The sequence below is a fragment of the Streptopelia decaocto genome (genome assembly GCF_964273445.1).
Source record: "Streptopelia decaocto genome assembly, chromosome: 2".
Taxonomy (NCBI): domain Eukaryota; kingdom Metazoa; phylum Chordata; class Aves; order Columbiformes; family Columbidae; genus Streptopelia; species Streptopelia decaocto.
Window position 1 is genome coordinate 122,949,739 of NC_138655.1, and position 12,320 is coordinate 122,962,058.

The 12,320-nt window shown below is 39.9% G+C and overlaps 1 protein-coding gene across 2 annotated transcripts in view; it reads right to left on the bottom strand.

Annotated features, from left to right (window-relative positions):
- The window catches only part of RARB (retinoic acid receptor beta), a 318,254-nt gene extending 310,875 nt beyond the window's left edge, over positions 1 to 7,379 (bottom strand). For both annotated transcript variants that reach the window (XM_082046113.1, XM_082046112.1), the window contains exon 1: positions 7,283 to 7,379. The gene's annotated coding sequence lies outside the window, so the exon portion shown is untranslated. The remainder of the gene's footprint in view (positions 1 to 7,282) is intronic.
- Positions 7,380 to 12,320: the final 4,941 nt, after the last annotated feature.

Here is a 12,320-nt window from a genome sequence, read left to right on the forward strand (position 1 = left end):
GTGATGGATTAAAAAAAATATCAAGAGCTAGCATGAGAAAGAGATCTAAATATAAAATCCTGCCAATACCTATTATCCTCAAAATGTGTTTAGTGTCATGTTAGGACTTCTACCTGTGGGTTTGTCTAAGGCATGAAGAAACTTAATTCAAGGAAAAGGAAATATACACACACCCCCCACCCCCCCACTTTTTAGCTATTATTTTCCTTGCAAGTATTGTTTTATTTTAAATTTATTGTTAATACAGTATGGTAGTAGCTGTCCCTAATAAGCTCTGCATACATCCAAGAAAAGTGCATACACTGACAAAGATGCTTCTACTTTTGCACAACACATGGCTTTTTTATGTGATATGTTCTCTCTTGAAAACTACTCCCTCACAAAATGAAAATTCAGCAGAATCTCTAATAGCTTTCATATTTCAGTCTAATAGGTAGCGTGGCATTGCACTGCCACCCACCTTTGCTACAATATTGCACAGCACATTTAACAGACATTTGCTTCCTTCACACAGTCCTTATGTGCAGCTTCTACAGGACCTTAGTATTAACATTTAACAGAGTCTATGAGCATAAAGCACATTTATGAACACCTGCTAGAACATTTTATTTGCCTTAAGAGTTTTATTATAACTGCTAAATTTTCTTGCTATGCTTTATGGGCCAAATCCTGGTCCAGTTTTAGCCTAAACTCCCATTGACTTCAACAGGAAGGAGATTTGATTGTATGTGGGTTTCCATACAAATTCAATACAGCTTTAAACAAAATGGGATTGCTGGTAAGCACAATATTAAGACAGCAAAAGCCAGTGCCTAGCTGCTCTAAACAAAACAGTGAACTCAGCCTTTGAGGACAATTAAAAAAAAAAAAAAAAAAAAAACAAGAAACCCCATGCCCACAAATCTGTAACCTTCACATTGTATTACATAAATTCGCTGGAGAAAAAAGGAGAAAAGTGCAAGTCATACAGGTATTGCACCCACAAAAGCCTATGGCCTCCCAGGCTTTGGTGGGATGTTCTACCATCAACCACTCCCTCTCAGATCACTCGCTGATGCTCCCATTGCCAAAACCTTTGTCCTCTGTACCAAAGCCATCCATGGCCAGAATCCAGCCAGGTTGGCACTGATCTCCTCCTCTGACACATTCAGTCGTGGCCCTTTGCGACACTACAAGACAGCCTGGACCAAGGCACACAGAGCCAGAAGGTGTAGCTGGGGAACAGCCCAAGGAGTCCAACCATTCTGGAGATGCTCTCTACAACTTTTTCCCTTTGGGTTTTACCATCATTATTGGATGTGTTCGTAACACCCCTGTGAGACCGAACACGACTGCTTAGAAGTGAGCAGCACAGCTCCTCACAGCTGAGAAAGGGGTAATAATGGAGGACTCCATGAAGCCTGCTGGAAGCCCTCTACAAAGATTTAAACTCATTTGAAAATAAACAGGCATTACTTTGACCGTCACTATAGAAAGCCCTAAAATAGTAAGGCAGACAGCTAGTAACCAGTAGACAAAATGGCAAAGCCACTCATTTGGCAAAAGCTTGACAGTAAATGCTTGATTCAATGTATACTATTAAGCCCCCCCCAAAATCAAAACAATTATAAAAATGAAATTATAGACACAATGATGAATGGCAACAGATGAAATGTTAACAGATCTAGCATCATACACAAAACCCATTGATTTTCTCTGATTACTACTTAGGTGATCAGACTGCTTGAGGTCCTAGTTGCCTGCTTGCTCTAGATTTTATTAATGCTCCAATATCAGACACCCAATTTGGAAATCAATGCTTACTTCATCATTTTTCTCTGAAGGATTCTATTATTCACAATTGATTTAACAGAAATGAAAGGCTTACCATTAACAAGACCCAGCTGCTGACACTTCTTAGATGAATTATTGAACTTCTAAAAGTGAATTAACTTAACCATCACCAAGACTTATTGTCTGATGTTTCTCATACCAAAGTCAGTGTATTTATAATTACAGAAACAAGTATCAGAAAGTAGCTTCTTTGACGCCTCCTTAAACACCCACGATAAACACCAGGAAAAAATTAAGATTTGCAAAGATATAAATAGGAGTCATGCACCAAATACAGTCAATGGGAGCTTAGTGTCTAACTGCCTTTTTATGCCCTTAATCTTGATCTTCTTTCTAAAATACAAAGACACAGCTCATTTCAGGCTTCAGAAAAAGGAAATCCAATTTATGGCAAGTTACGTCTCCTGTCAATGATATTACAACAATCAAAGATCCCTAGAGCTGACCATGCCCTGCCAAAAAGCCTACAGAAGACGATTATTAATTCCTTTTAGGTATAAAGTGAAGATCCGTCTTATGAATTGAGTTAAAAGTAGTAAATATTAGACAACTGCAAGTAGAAATAGTACCACAACTCCATCCCCAAAAGCAGAGTAAACGTACAAAGTAGGAAGCCTATGCATAAAATCTGCCATCTGAGCTAAGGGGCTATCCTCTCAGAACATAAATCCATCAGGCCCATTTTTGCAGCCTGAAAAGGACTATGTATCGTCCAAGGTGAGTTCAGTTCCTCTTATGAGAGTTTTTGTTCTGCATATGACAACCTGATCAAAAGTCCAGTACCAAGACAGGACAGGGTTGGGAGGGCAGTTCATTGTAATCCTATGAACTAACAACTTCAGCCTCAAATACTCCGCATTCCCTTGTAGGTACGTGGCTAATAGTGCTATTCATGAACCATCTTTGAGAAGTGGTGAAAAAAATCTTGAGTGTTAACAGTGTAACACCACCCAGCTGCACTGGTCTACAAACAACTTACCGTCAAACACATGAGAAGCTGTGCTAGGCAATATGGTATCCATAAGCCACAGGTTAGCAGGACCACAGCTGTCTAGTGGCATATCAAGAACAACTGTTCAGCTATTGAAACTACTGAACATTTCAGGTCTTACCAGACTTCTTGCTAATCTGTACTACCTGGCTGAATATGCTTTCAAAAGGTTATAATGGCAGCAGCTGCCTCCTTTAGCATCCATCACACCGGCAGAGCCCACCTGGGTTGTACTGACCTCGGCAACTGCTCCAAAGACTTCAGCTCAAGACCAAGTTTAGACTTTAGGTGCACCCCGCTCAGAAAGTCTTCTGGATTAATAACACAAATTTCTGCCTTCCTTTTTATGGTGGAATGATGAGATGACATACCTGGTCTATCCTTTTCACAGAAGTTGAAAAGTGAACGACTGCCCCAAATCACTAGAAGCTTCTTAAAGCCCTCAGTGGACCTGACTGCTTCCACACTGCTGGAGGCAAAACATCTGGGCCTTTTTTACTAGGATTAGTGTCTGAGGAAGATACTCTTTCAAGCAAACCAATCTCTTCTGGAGTACTGTATTTCTCCTTCTCAAATCTCTCCATCTGTTTTAACTCCTGTCTTACTGGAATTAACTTTTTAAAATTCTGCTTACATTGGACAAAAAGTTTAAAAAGGAAAAGAGAGAAGGAAAGAACCCTGACATGCAGAGCCTCCAAGCTCATAATTCTTACTATCTTAGGAAAACAGGTCAAAATCATGAAATTATTACTATGGCAAAAAGATTTAGGTACCCAAATTTTTCAATCTGCCTCTTCTCTGTAGAGCACTACTTTTGAAATGGGGGCTGGCTGGCCATAACTGAAGTCTGGTTAAATTTGGTATCTGCATAAAACACATCTCAGTGAGTAGGTTATAATAACTTTTTTAAAAAGACATGAACATTGGCAGATTTCCTGCCTTCCTTGCACTCATTTTTTCCGGTATTTCCCACATTGCGAAATACCTCTTCATGCTATAAAGACAGAGCAGTTGCAAAAGTGGTCCTAGCAGTTCCAATGGGAGTAACGTGGTCAGAATCTGGCATTCAAAGTTTCCATTTCTACATAGGTTTCATTTATTTTTCACTTTAAAAATAAGACCATATTTTGGCATGTAATTAGAGCTGCTCCTACAAGGCAAAAGAAATAACACTGCTGGCAAGCCTCAAAGCTGTTCCGAGACAAAACTCTGTCGGCAGAATTTTTAGAAAAAACTTTTTGACTAGAGGCAGAATTGAACACCAGCATAAATGGGAGACACTTCACTGAAATCAATCACGTTACATGTGCTTACTTATTGCAGCTCCGAACCCGCATTAAGTTTATATAATGCAAATATATTTAGCTGACACGGAATTGAAATTTCATTGAACGAATTGTGTTTAATCTTCTACATGTATATAACAACTTAGTATCTAATTCTGTGATCGTTCTCCTGTGAACACTGGTTTTCCTCATATACAAATGCCACCCTGCTATTTACTAAATACCATGACCAGGCCACACTCATGTCTTTTAATGTAACAGTTATCCAATTCAGGTGCTCAATGGTTAGGATAAGATGCAATTACAGTTGCAAGAGCTATATTTCTGTATCAATTACAGGCACAGAAGAAAATAACATAAATCTGACATCTCACAAGTTCTGAGGGTTTGATTTTGCAACCTACTTTCTAAAGCACCTTTTTTTGCATGTCATACCTAAGGGTTTTTTTAGGGCATGAATAAGCTGATCAATGTCAAGTAGTGCTCCTGCAACACAGATCACAGCAAGATTTGATTCTCAGCTTCAATGTAGCACAGACAACCACAAACGTATTCAGGTACCTTAACATAGGTGCTCATGCCCTTGGACATCCAGGATATATAGCTGGATGATGGATGCAACAATGTACTTAGAAGTAAATCTGCACCACTTTAGATCAGCTGTTGAAAGCAACTGAATTGAGTCCTTCTTGCCAGAGAGACAAAGTGGTCTCAGGCTGCTGGGGTAAGCTTATGGGTTTGAGGAACAGGTCACCTTCTGCCTGGGACATGAAAATTGTTCTTATTTACTGCAAAAGCATGGTAGGCAAGAGAAGCATTATATCAGCTACCACAAACAGGCTTCAATAGATAAGATGAAGCACAGTAACAAAAAAGACTAACATTTTCCAATGGGTACTGCTCCTCTCCTTCTCTAGGGGTTATGTGATCCCAGCTTTGGGAAAACTCATGATTTTGGCAAGGTCATGAGTTTTTTCCAATGAACTCAGATGAGAAGATAAGCTGCTTTTTAAATGTCCATATCTTACCAGACCTCAACAGAATTTCATTGGTTTAGGAAAAAAAAAAAAAAGGGCATTGAAATTGTTCGAGAATTATCATCTTGCCAAATATCAATATCTGTTGCAAAGAAAAGAGGTGTAAGACTGTCACAAAGAAAAGCAATACAGAGCTTAAATACATAAATATTTCTAAAGCCAAGTTCTAAGCACAGATTACTTACCCTGTGGTTGACTTGACCTTAAATGCAGTGGTTTGAGTACTGAACTGAAAAGATTCAGTGTTTCATGTAGCTTTTTAAAAAACAAAAATACAACACAACTGTGGGTTTTTTTAGCTTGTTATACTGTAACTAAAAATAAAAATGACAAAGCAATGCAGACTGGATTTATTTACCTTCAGATTATTAAAAATTTGTATCCAGTGTACCACAATGCACAAACTGCTTCAAACAATTCAGCTAAGCACATTTGCAACATTTCATTGTAAAAGTCAGGCTGCCTACACATAAGGTATCTTTTCAATAAAACATGACACTTATTTTAGATGTTTATTGACTTAAAACAATTCAACAAATATGAAGAAATATAAGAGGTGATGATTGTATGTTCAGATTGCAAATTAATGGGATTCATTTGACCACCAATGTAATTAATACATTGACCAGATAAGTAGAGTTGGAGCTTCAAATAAACGTAATATGCTGCTACTTTAGGACTGAAATTCCACACAGAGCTCTCACTGAGAATAAATTACACATTTTTTTCAGTGTAGTATGCCTAAGAATTGGTGTCACAAAAATCATAATATCTTCAGGAATTCAAGGCAAATTTGCTCCTGAGTATAGGAAGATGTGATAATCATCTTTTTATTTCCACAGTGGAAATAACATACTACAGGTGTTTCAGAAAGAATTCAATTTTTTTTAAACAAGCAGTCTCTTTCTCTCCATATGTTACCAAGTCTAACAGAGGCACATTTTTATTTAGGCTAAATCATGCCTTCTGGGACACACTTATGAGGAAGAAAGGAGGACACGCAACTGGCATTTGAGACATATTGCCAGTGCAAAGCTGCCAAAAGCACACAGCAGGGAGCATGTTTTGGCTATCACAAGCAGAATAAGCATGCACTCCTTAACCACTGCCAGCTGGCATTTGTTTCCAAATACAGAATGCTCACCAGGCAGTTTGGAGACTGGACATACTCCTAACCTTAAACTATGCTCCCATAAAAATGCGCTGTTGAGATACCTCATTAACCATGCCTGTCTCCTAGTTTATTGCCAAATGAGAAAGACTAAATGACACAGAAAAATAATACATTTCTCCCTATACACACAAAAAAAAGTATTTTAGGTATATCCTAACATACTCTAGTGCTTACAGCAAGAGAGAGATTTTAAGAGTGTTGGAAAAAGCTTCCGCCAACATCTCAAGAAGCAGAAACACTGTCACTGCTCCATTATACAGAGATAAAAAAGTGAAATCCAGAAACACAGAGTATCAAGAAAACACAGCAATGAACACCATGAGTGGCTGGCACTGTGATTATAAACTATACTATCATGTTTAATACAACCTCTAGCAATCCCCACAACAGAGACGCTCCCTTCTTTATGCATCGAGGCAGATTTGTGGGTAGAAGATTAATATCCCCCTCCATCTGCTAAGGACTATATAGGTCCCTTGGGCTTTGCACCAAGGGTACTTTGCCCTTAGGATGAAACAAGAAATGTGAATTTGTGTTCGTTTCTACATGCACCTACTATTTCCAGCAACACTCCCAATTGCTAAATGTGTATTATTTCAGCTTTATCTACCAAAACCATATTTTATCATGGTAGTTCAACTGTGATTCCAATTAGATTTTCAAAGAGATCAGTTAAAAGGAGAACAAACCGACAGGGGGGCACTTTTCACTTTTAAAGTGCTTACCTGACACAGCCTGCATCGGTATTTTCCCTCTAAGTGCTCTATTCATTAACTTTTCACTACATTTTCAAAGAGACTACACTCTTTTGGATTTCCCTTTCTCCACTGCTGATAGCCTGCTGTCATGGACCAAGCAACACTGAAGGAAGAAATGCAGCAAAGACTGCCAGGCAAAGGAGAGGGCACTGACTAAAGTCTTCATTTCCTTCAGGGGATTCTGTGAGTGGATTTCAACTTACCCCCGTAACTGTACCTCTGCTCCTGAGAACTGGAGGCGACTCAGAAGGAGCTTGACACCAGGGTAGTCTTCATGGACCTAAGCCAGTTTGACATCCTGGAAGAATAAGGGCAAAGAGCAGTTACGAAGTGAGATTTTGAAGGAATAACGCAAACATACTCATCAGAGCAACGATACCCAGAGCAAAAATCAGAGAAGGTCTTAATTTAATCTCCAATATCCAGAAATGAGGAATTGAAACCAGAGCACTGCTTCACTCAAGTCTCCAAATATGGGCATCTCAGGTTCGTGACACGCTTCCTTTCTGAACACCACTATCAACTGCAACACTGACCCTCTCCTCAGTTCCAGCTCAAGGAAGAGGTAGGTGTCCACACCAGAATTCCCTGCGAGCACCCAAGGGAATTCCAAGGCCAGTCAACTGTGTTTGCACCAACACTGAGGACAAGCAACAAACTTCCCCCAGTTTACTCAGCTTAACTTTTGAAAAAGAAAAAAAAAAAAAAAAAAGGTTGAAACAACTTTGCAGCTGAACCATCAACATAAGAAAATTCTATCCTCTTCTTTAAAAAGGTAAATGTGATTTCAATAACGTAACCTCTACCAGTCATTCTGATCCAACTAGACTCTGTTTCTGTCAATCCACTCCTTCCCAACAAGAAAAGCAGGACAAGAAGGAAAGAAGTCAAGAGAGGGGGGGAAAAAATAATAATAATTTGCTCTGTTCTGCCCTTTTTCATCTTTCACAAAGAATTCCCTGGTCTCAGACAGACTCTACCAGAGTGCAGAAACTGCGGCCACAAAAGACAATTCATATTTCTCTGTCACATCAGCAGTACTACAAAACAATGTGGTTGAATGAACAAAGTGCTCTGAGTGCCCAGCCCTTAGTACGCATAATATTACTTTGAAAACTCTTCTCCCCTGGCTTCCCAAATCAGGAAATACTCTAAATCAAATATATACACTTAACATGGTTAAAATTGGTTGTGAATCCAGCCAAAAACCCAGACTGATTTTGTATAAAACAGTAGATCTATCGGCAAAGCTATTTCCATACCACAATCTTATTAGAACCAGCAGAGCTGCTCACATATTTCCGATCCAGATCTAGTGATATTTGGTCTTTTTCTTATGTTTCCTCCACAACAAATCATGCATCTTAGCTTTTATCTAAAAATTAAAGAAATCATCTTGCCCTTTTATATGTGTCAAATGCTGGAAAACACATCCTGAGTATGACTAAATACACAAAGCAGCTGAAAGGGATTCAAAATTGCTAATATCTCCTGATTACCAAGTCACTCTGAGGTGTTTCTGGAAGTGTTGGAGTTGAAAAGCTTGAATCTCAATGCTAAAAAAAAAATAAATATTTATTGTTAAGAATATTAAAGACAAGAGCAGGACTCGGACACAAGGAAGGTAAGGGCAAAAGCAAAAAAACTGCAGTTTCCCTTGCCTGTTAGGTGTACAAGACACAGTTATCTCCTGCCCAACACCCTTTGGAGCAACTGCCTGCTCTCCTCAATGCGTCTTCTCAATTCCCACCCTGTGGTCTGTAAAGGTAGGCAGCCCCTGGAGAGAAAAGCCACTGAAGTCTACGTATCCTACAGAGCACCGACAGCAATCATTCCAGCTTTTATACACACCCATCGTACCTCTGCAGAAAGGCCACGCTCAATCTGGCCCACAGAGAAACTACAGTAAACTAGATTGATACTGTCTACTCACACTGTTGCAAGTTATATATATGTGTATATATAATAGCACAGAATCAGGGAATCAGAGAATGGTTGGGGCTGGAAGGGACCTCTGGAGATCATCTAGTCCAACCCACCTGCTAAAGCAGGTTCACCCAGAGCAGATGGCACAGGAACATGTCGAGGCGGGTTTTGAATGTCTCCAGAGAAGGAGACTCCACAGCCTCTCCGAGCAGCCTGTTCCAGTTCTCTGTCACCCTCAGAGTAAAGAAGTTTCTCCTCATGTTTAGATGGAACCTCCTGTGCTTCAGTCTGTGCCCATTGCCCCTCATCCTATCATTGGGCACCACTGAAAGGAGTCTGGTCCCATCCTCTTGACACCCACCCTTGAGATATTTATAAACATTGCTAGATCCCCTCTCAGCCTTCTCTTCTCCAGGCTGAACGGACCCAGCTCTCTCAGTCTCTCTAGGCCCCTAATCATCTTCGTAGCCCAAACACACATACTGTCTCCATCAGTCTTCATCAAAATCTGAACAAGAATCTTAACTTTTAAGCCTGGATCACAGCTAGCATATTTAACTTAAGCCCCGGTAAAAGGCATTTAATGACTTTTGAAAAAAAAAGTTGTTTGATGTGGGGACCAGGGGTGTTACTGTGCCTACATTCCTCCCTCCTTCTCCCGCAAGTAAGCATGTATGCACACAGACATACAGGATAACAAATAAATTAAATAAATTTGTCCTCCACTACTTAATTTTCCCATTTGAACATCCAGGCATCAATATATAAAGTTCTTGTTATTTCAGTGAGGTACTGCTTGGATGAATAATGCTGGAGGAATTAAAATTCGCGTAACAGATTATTTGATCTTCACTAAAAAAAACGGAAGCCTTAAGGCCAAATCTAGGGGCATTTCTGGTCATGTCATTACGACCTCACACAGGTCACAAGACAAGCAGTGCTGATACTTTGTCCACCTTCACACAAAGTTAGTTCTGAGAAACACGAAAGAACTCAGAGGAAAAACAGTACATGTATTCAAGCTGTGTATTACAAAACACAAGTGGTCAAAGATACCACAACTAATAAGAGTGAACCACTCTCATCACATTAGGCCAAAAGGACATCAATATATATAAAAAAAAAAAGCAGCACTTTTCTTATTACACCAAATTATAACAGCCATTTCATATTTAGCATATGTCACATACCTTCCCAGACTTGTGAAGAACTCACCTACACCAAGTCCAGCCAAGTCCAGCAAAGACTCCCCGATCGCCATGCCGTACATTCATTGTCAGAGCTGTTTTCAACTCAGGGCAGCAAGAATGGGACTAGTCCCAGCAGCAGCACTTTGCCCCACAGACAGTTTAAAATTTATCCCCTTGATCTTTACAAAATCCTTTTTATTCAAAAATATGTTGGCCATGAGTGCTACACAACAGGCTCGTCTGACTCCACAAATTGCTCTTCCCTTCTAAGAATATAATTAAAAAGAATATTTAGCATAACTGTAATGGCACTTCTTTCCGCTCTCTCTTCTTACAGAATCCAAATAATTTAGGCTGGAAAGGACCTCTAGAGGCATGTCCTTTAATTCCCAGCCAAATCAGTACTGATTTCAAAGTTAGATCAAGTTGTTCAGAGCCTTGTCAGTCAAGTTTTTAAATCTCCAAGGGCAAACCCCACAACCTCCAGAGACCTTGGGTCAGAGCTTAGCCATTTTCATTGTTAATTTTTACTGATGCCCAGTCAGAGTTCTCCCATTTCAATGTGTGATGAATGCACCTCGTCCTTCCTCTGTACAGCTCAGCAAAGAACATCTCTCACTGCTCCATAACAGCCCATCAGGAGATGGAAGGCTACAATTCACCTTCATCTTCTATCCTCCAGACTGGGCAAACCCAGAGCCCCCAGCATCTCCTTGTATGCCATGTGTTCCAGCACCCATCCACCCAAGCAGGCCTCCTCTGGGTTCTCTCCAGTCTGTCCCCACCTTTCTTGCACTGGGGCCAAAGACTGGACACAGCATTGTTCCAGGAATAGCCTCTTCAAAAGCATCAAGTCACCGCCCTCAGTTGGGTGGCCACACTCTTGCTAATACAGCTCAGCAGGCCGCCAGTCTCCATCACTGCAAGAGCATGCTATTGACCCTGATTCAGTGTTGCTTTTTAATCACTATATGCTTTTATTCCTACAATTTCTACAAAGTTAGAAGAAAGCAAGTGATGTGGGTGGGCACCAAACATCCCTTGGGCAACACAAGGTCTTTCAAAAAGATGGACCGAGTTTGAAAACACTATAACTCTGCAACCACAAGCCAGCCATGAAAGAAACTCTTACCACTTGAAAGGTCAGGGCATAGAGTTTCAAATGATAACTCGTAACTTAGAATCATAGAAGCATTTTGGTTGGAAGACACCCTTAAGATCACTGAATCCAACCATAACGTAACTCTGGCACTAAACCATGTCCCTAAGAGCCTCATTTATACATCTTTTAAACACCTCCAAGGATGGTGACTCCACCACTTGATAATTCATTAAACCGTTTGTAAATTTTTGTGTAACTGTAACATGTTGCCATCATGAAATGTACTGCTTTGAAACTGGGCCCATACTTTTGAAACACCCTGTACTATAATAGAAACAAGGAGCTAATGTTGTAGCTAATATTCTTTGTGAAAAACTTACAAAGAAAAGAAGTGGGGCATGATTTTACAGCCACAGAGGTCAACTCAAAGTTTCCATGAGAAAGGATGACAATACCCCATGTCTTAAGAAGCAGTAAACTTGCAGATTGATACAGTAAACCCAGAAAGTACTGTTTCTTTTTCTGACAGATTTTTACAGGGATACATTTTAGCTAAAGATTAACATCTAGTGATGGCTGGAAGAAGGTGACTGCTCCCAGTTAGAACTCTTTAAACTATGAAAATGCAACAAAGCCTTTCACATATTTCACTTAGATCATACAGCATTGCTTTATAGGTCCCCTGATATACAGAGCAGCATTGGCTACCTTGTTTTCTGATCTCACAGCAAGTGCTTCTGAAGAAGACGTCAGAGAAGCAGCACAAAGGATTCGACAGGAGAATGCGCTGCTTTCATGAGTGGCATCTCAGATCACCTAAACACAGACCACTCTGGAACTGCATTTTTTTTTTTTAGTGACCAAACAAAAAAAATCTACACTTAAAGAAAACTGAATGTGGTTTAGAATGTAGCTATACAACCTCCTGCAGCTGACCCCAGAAAAAAATAAAAGACATATGATCTGTAACTTCCTTTGACTTTTCTTTGAACTCTAGATGGAAAGCTTTAAAGAGCAGGATTT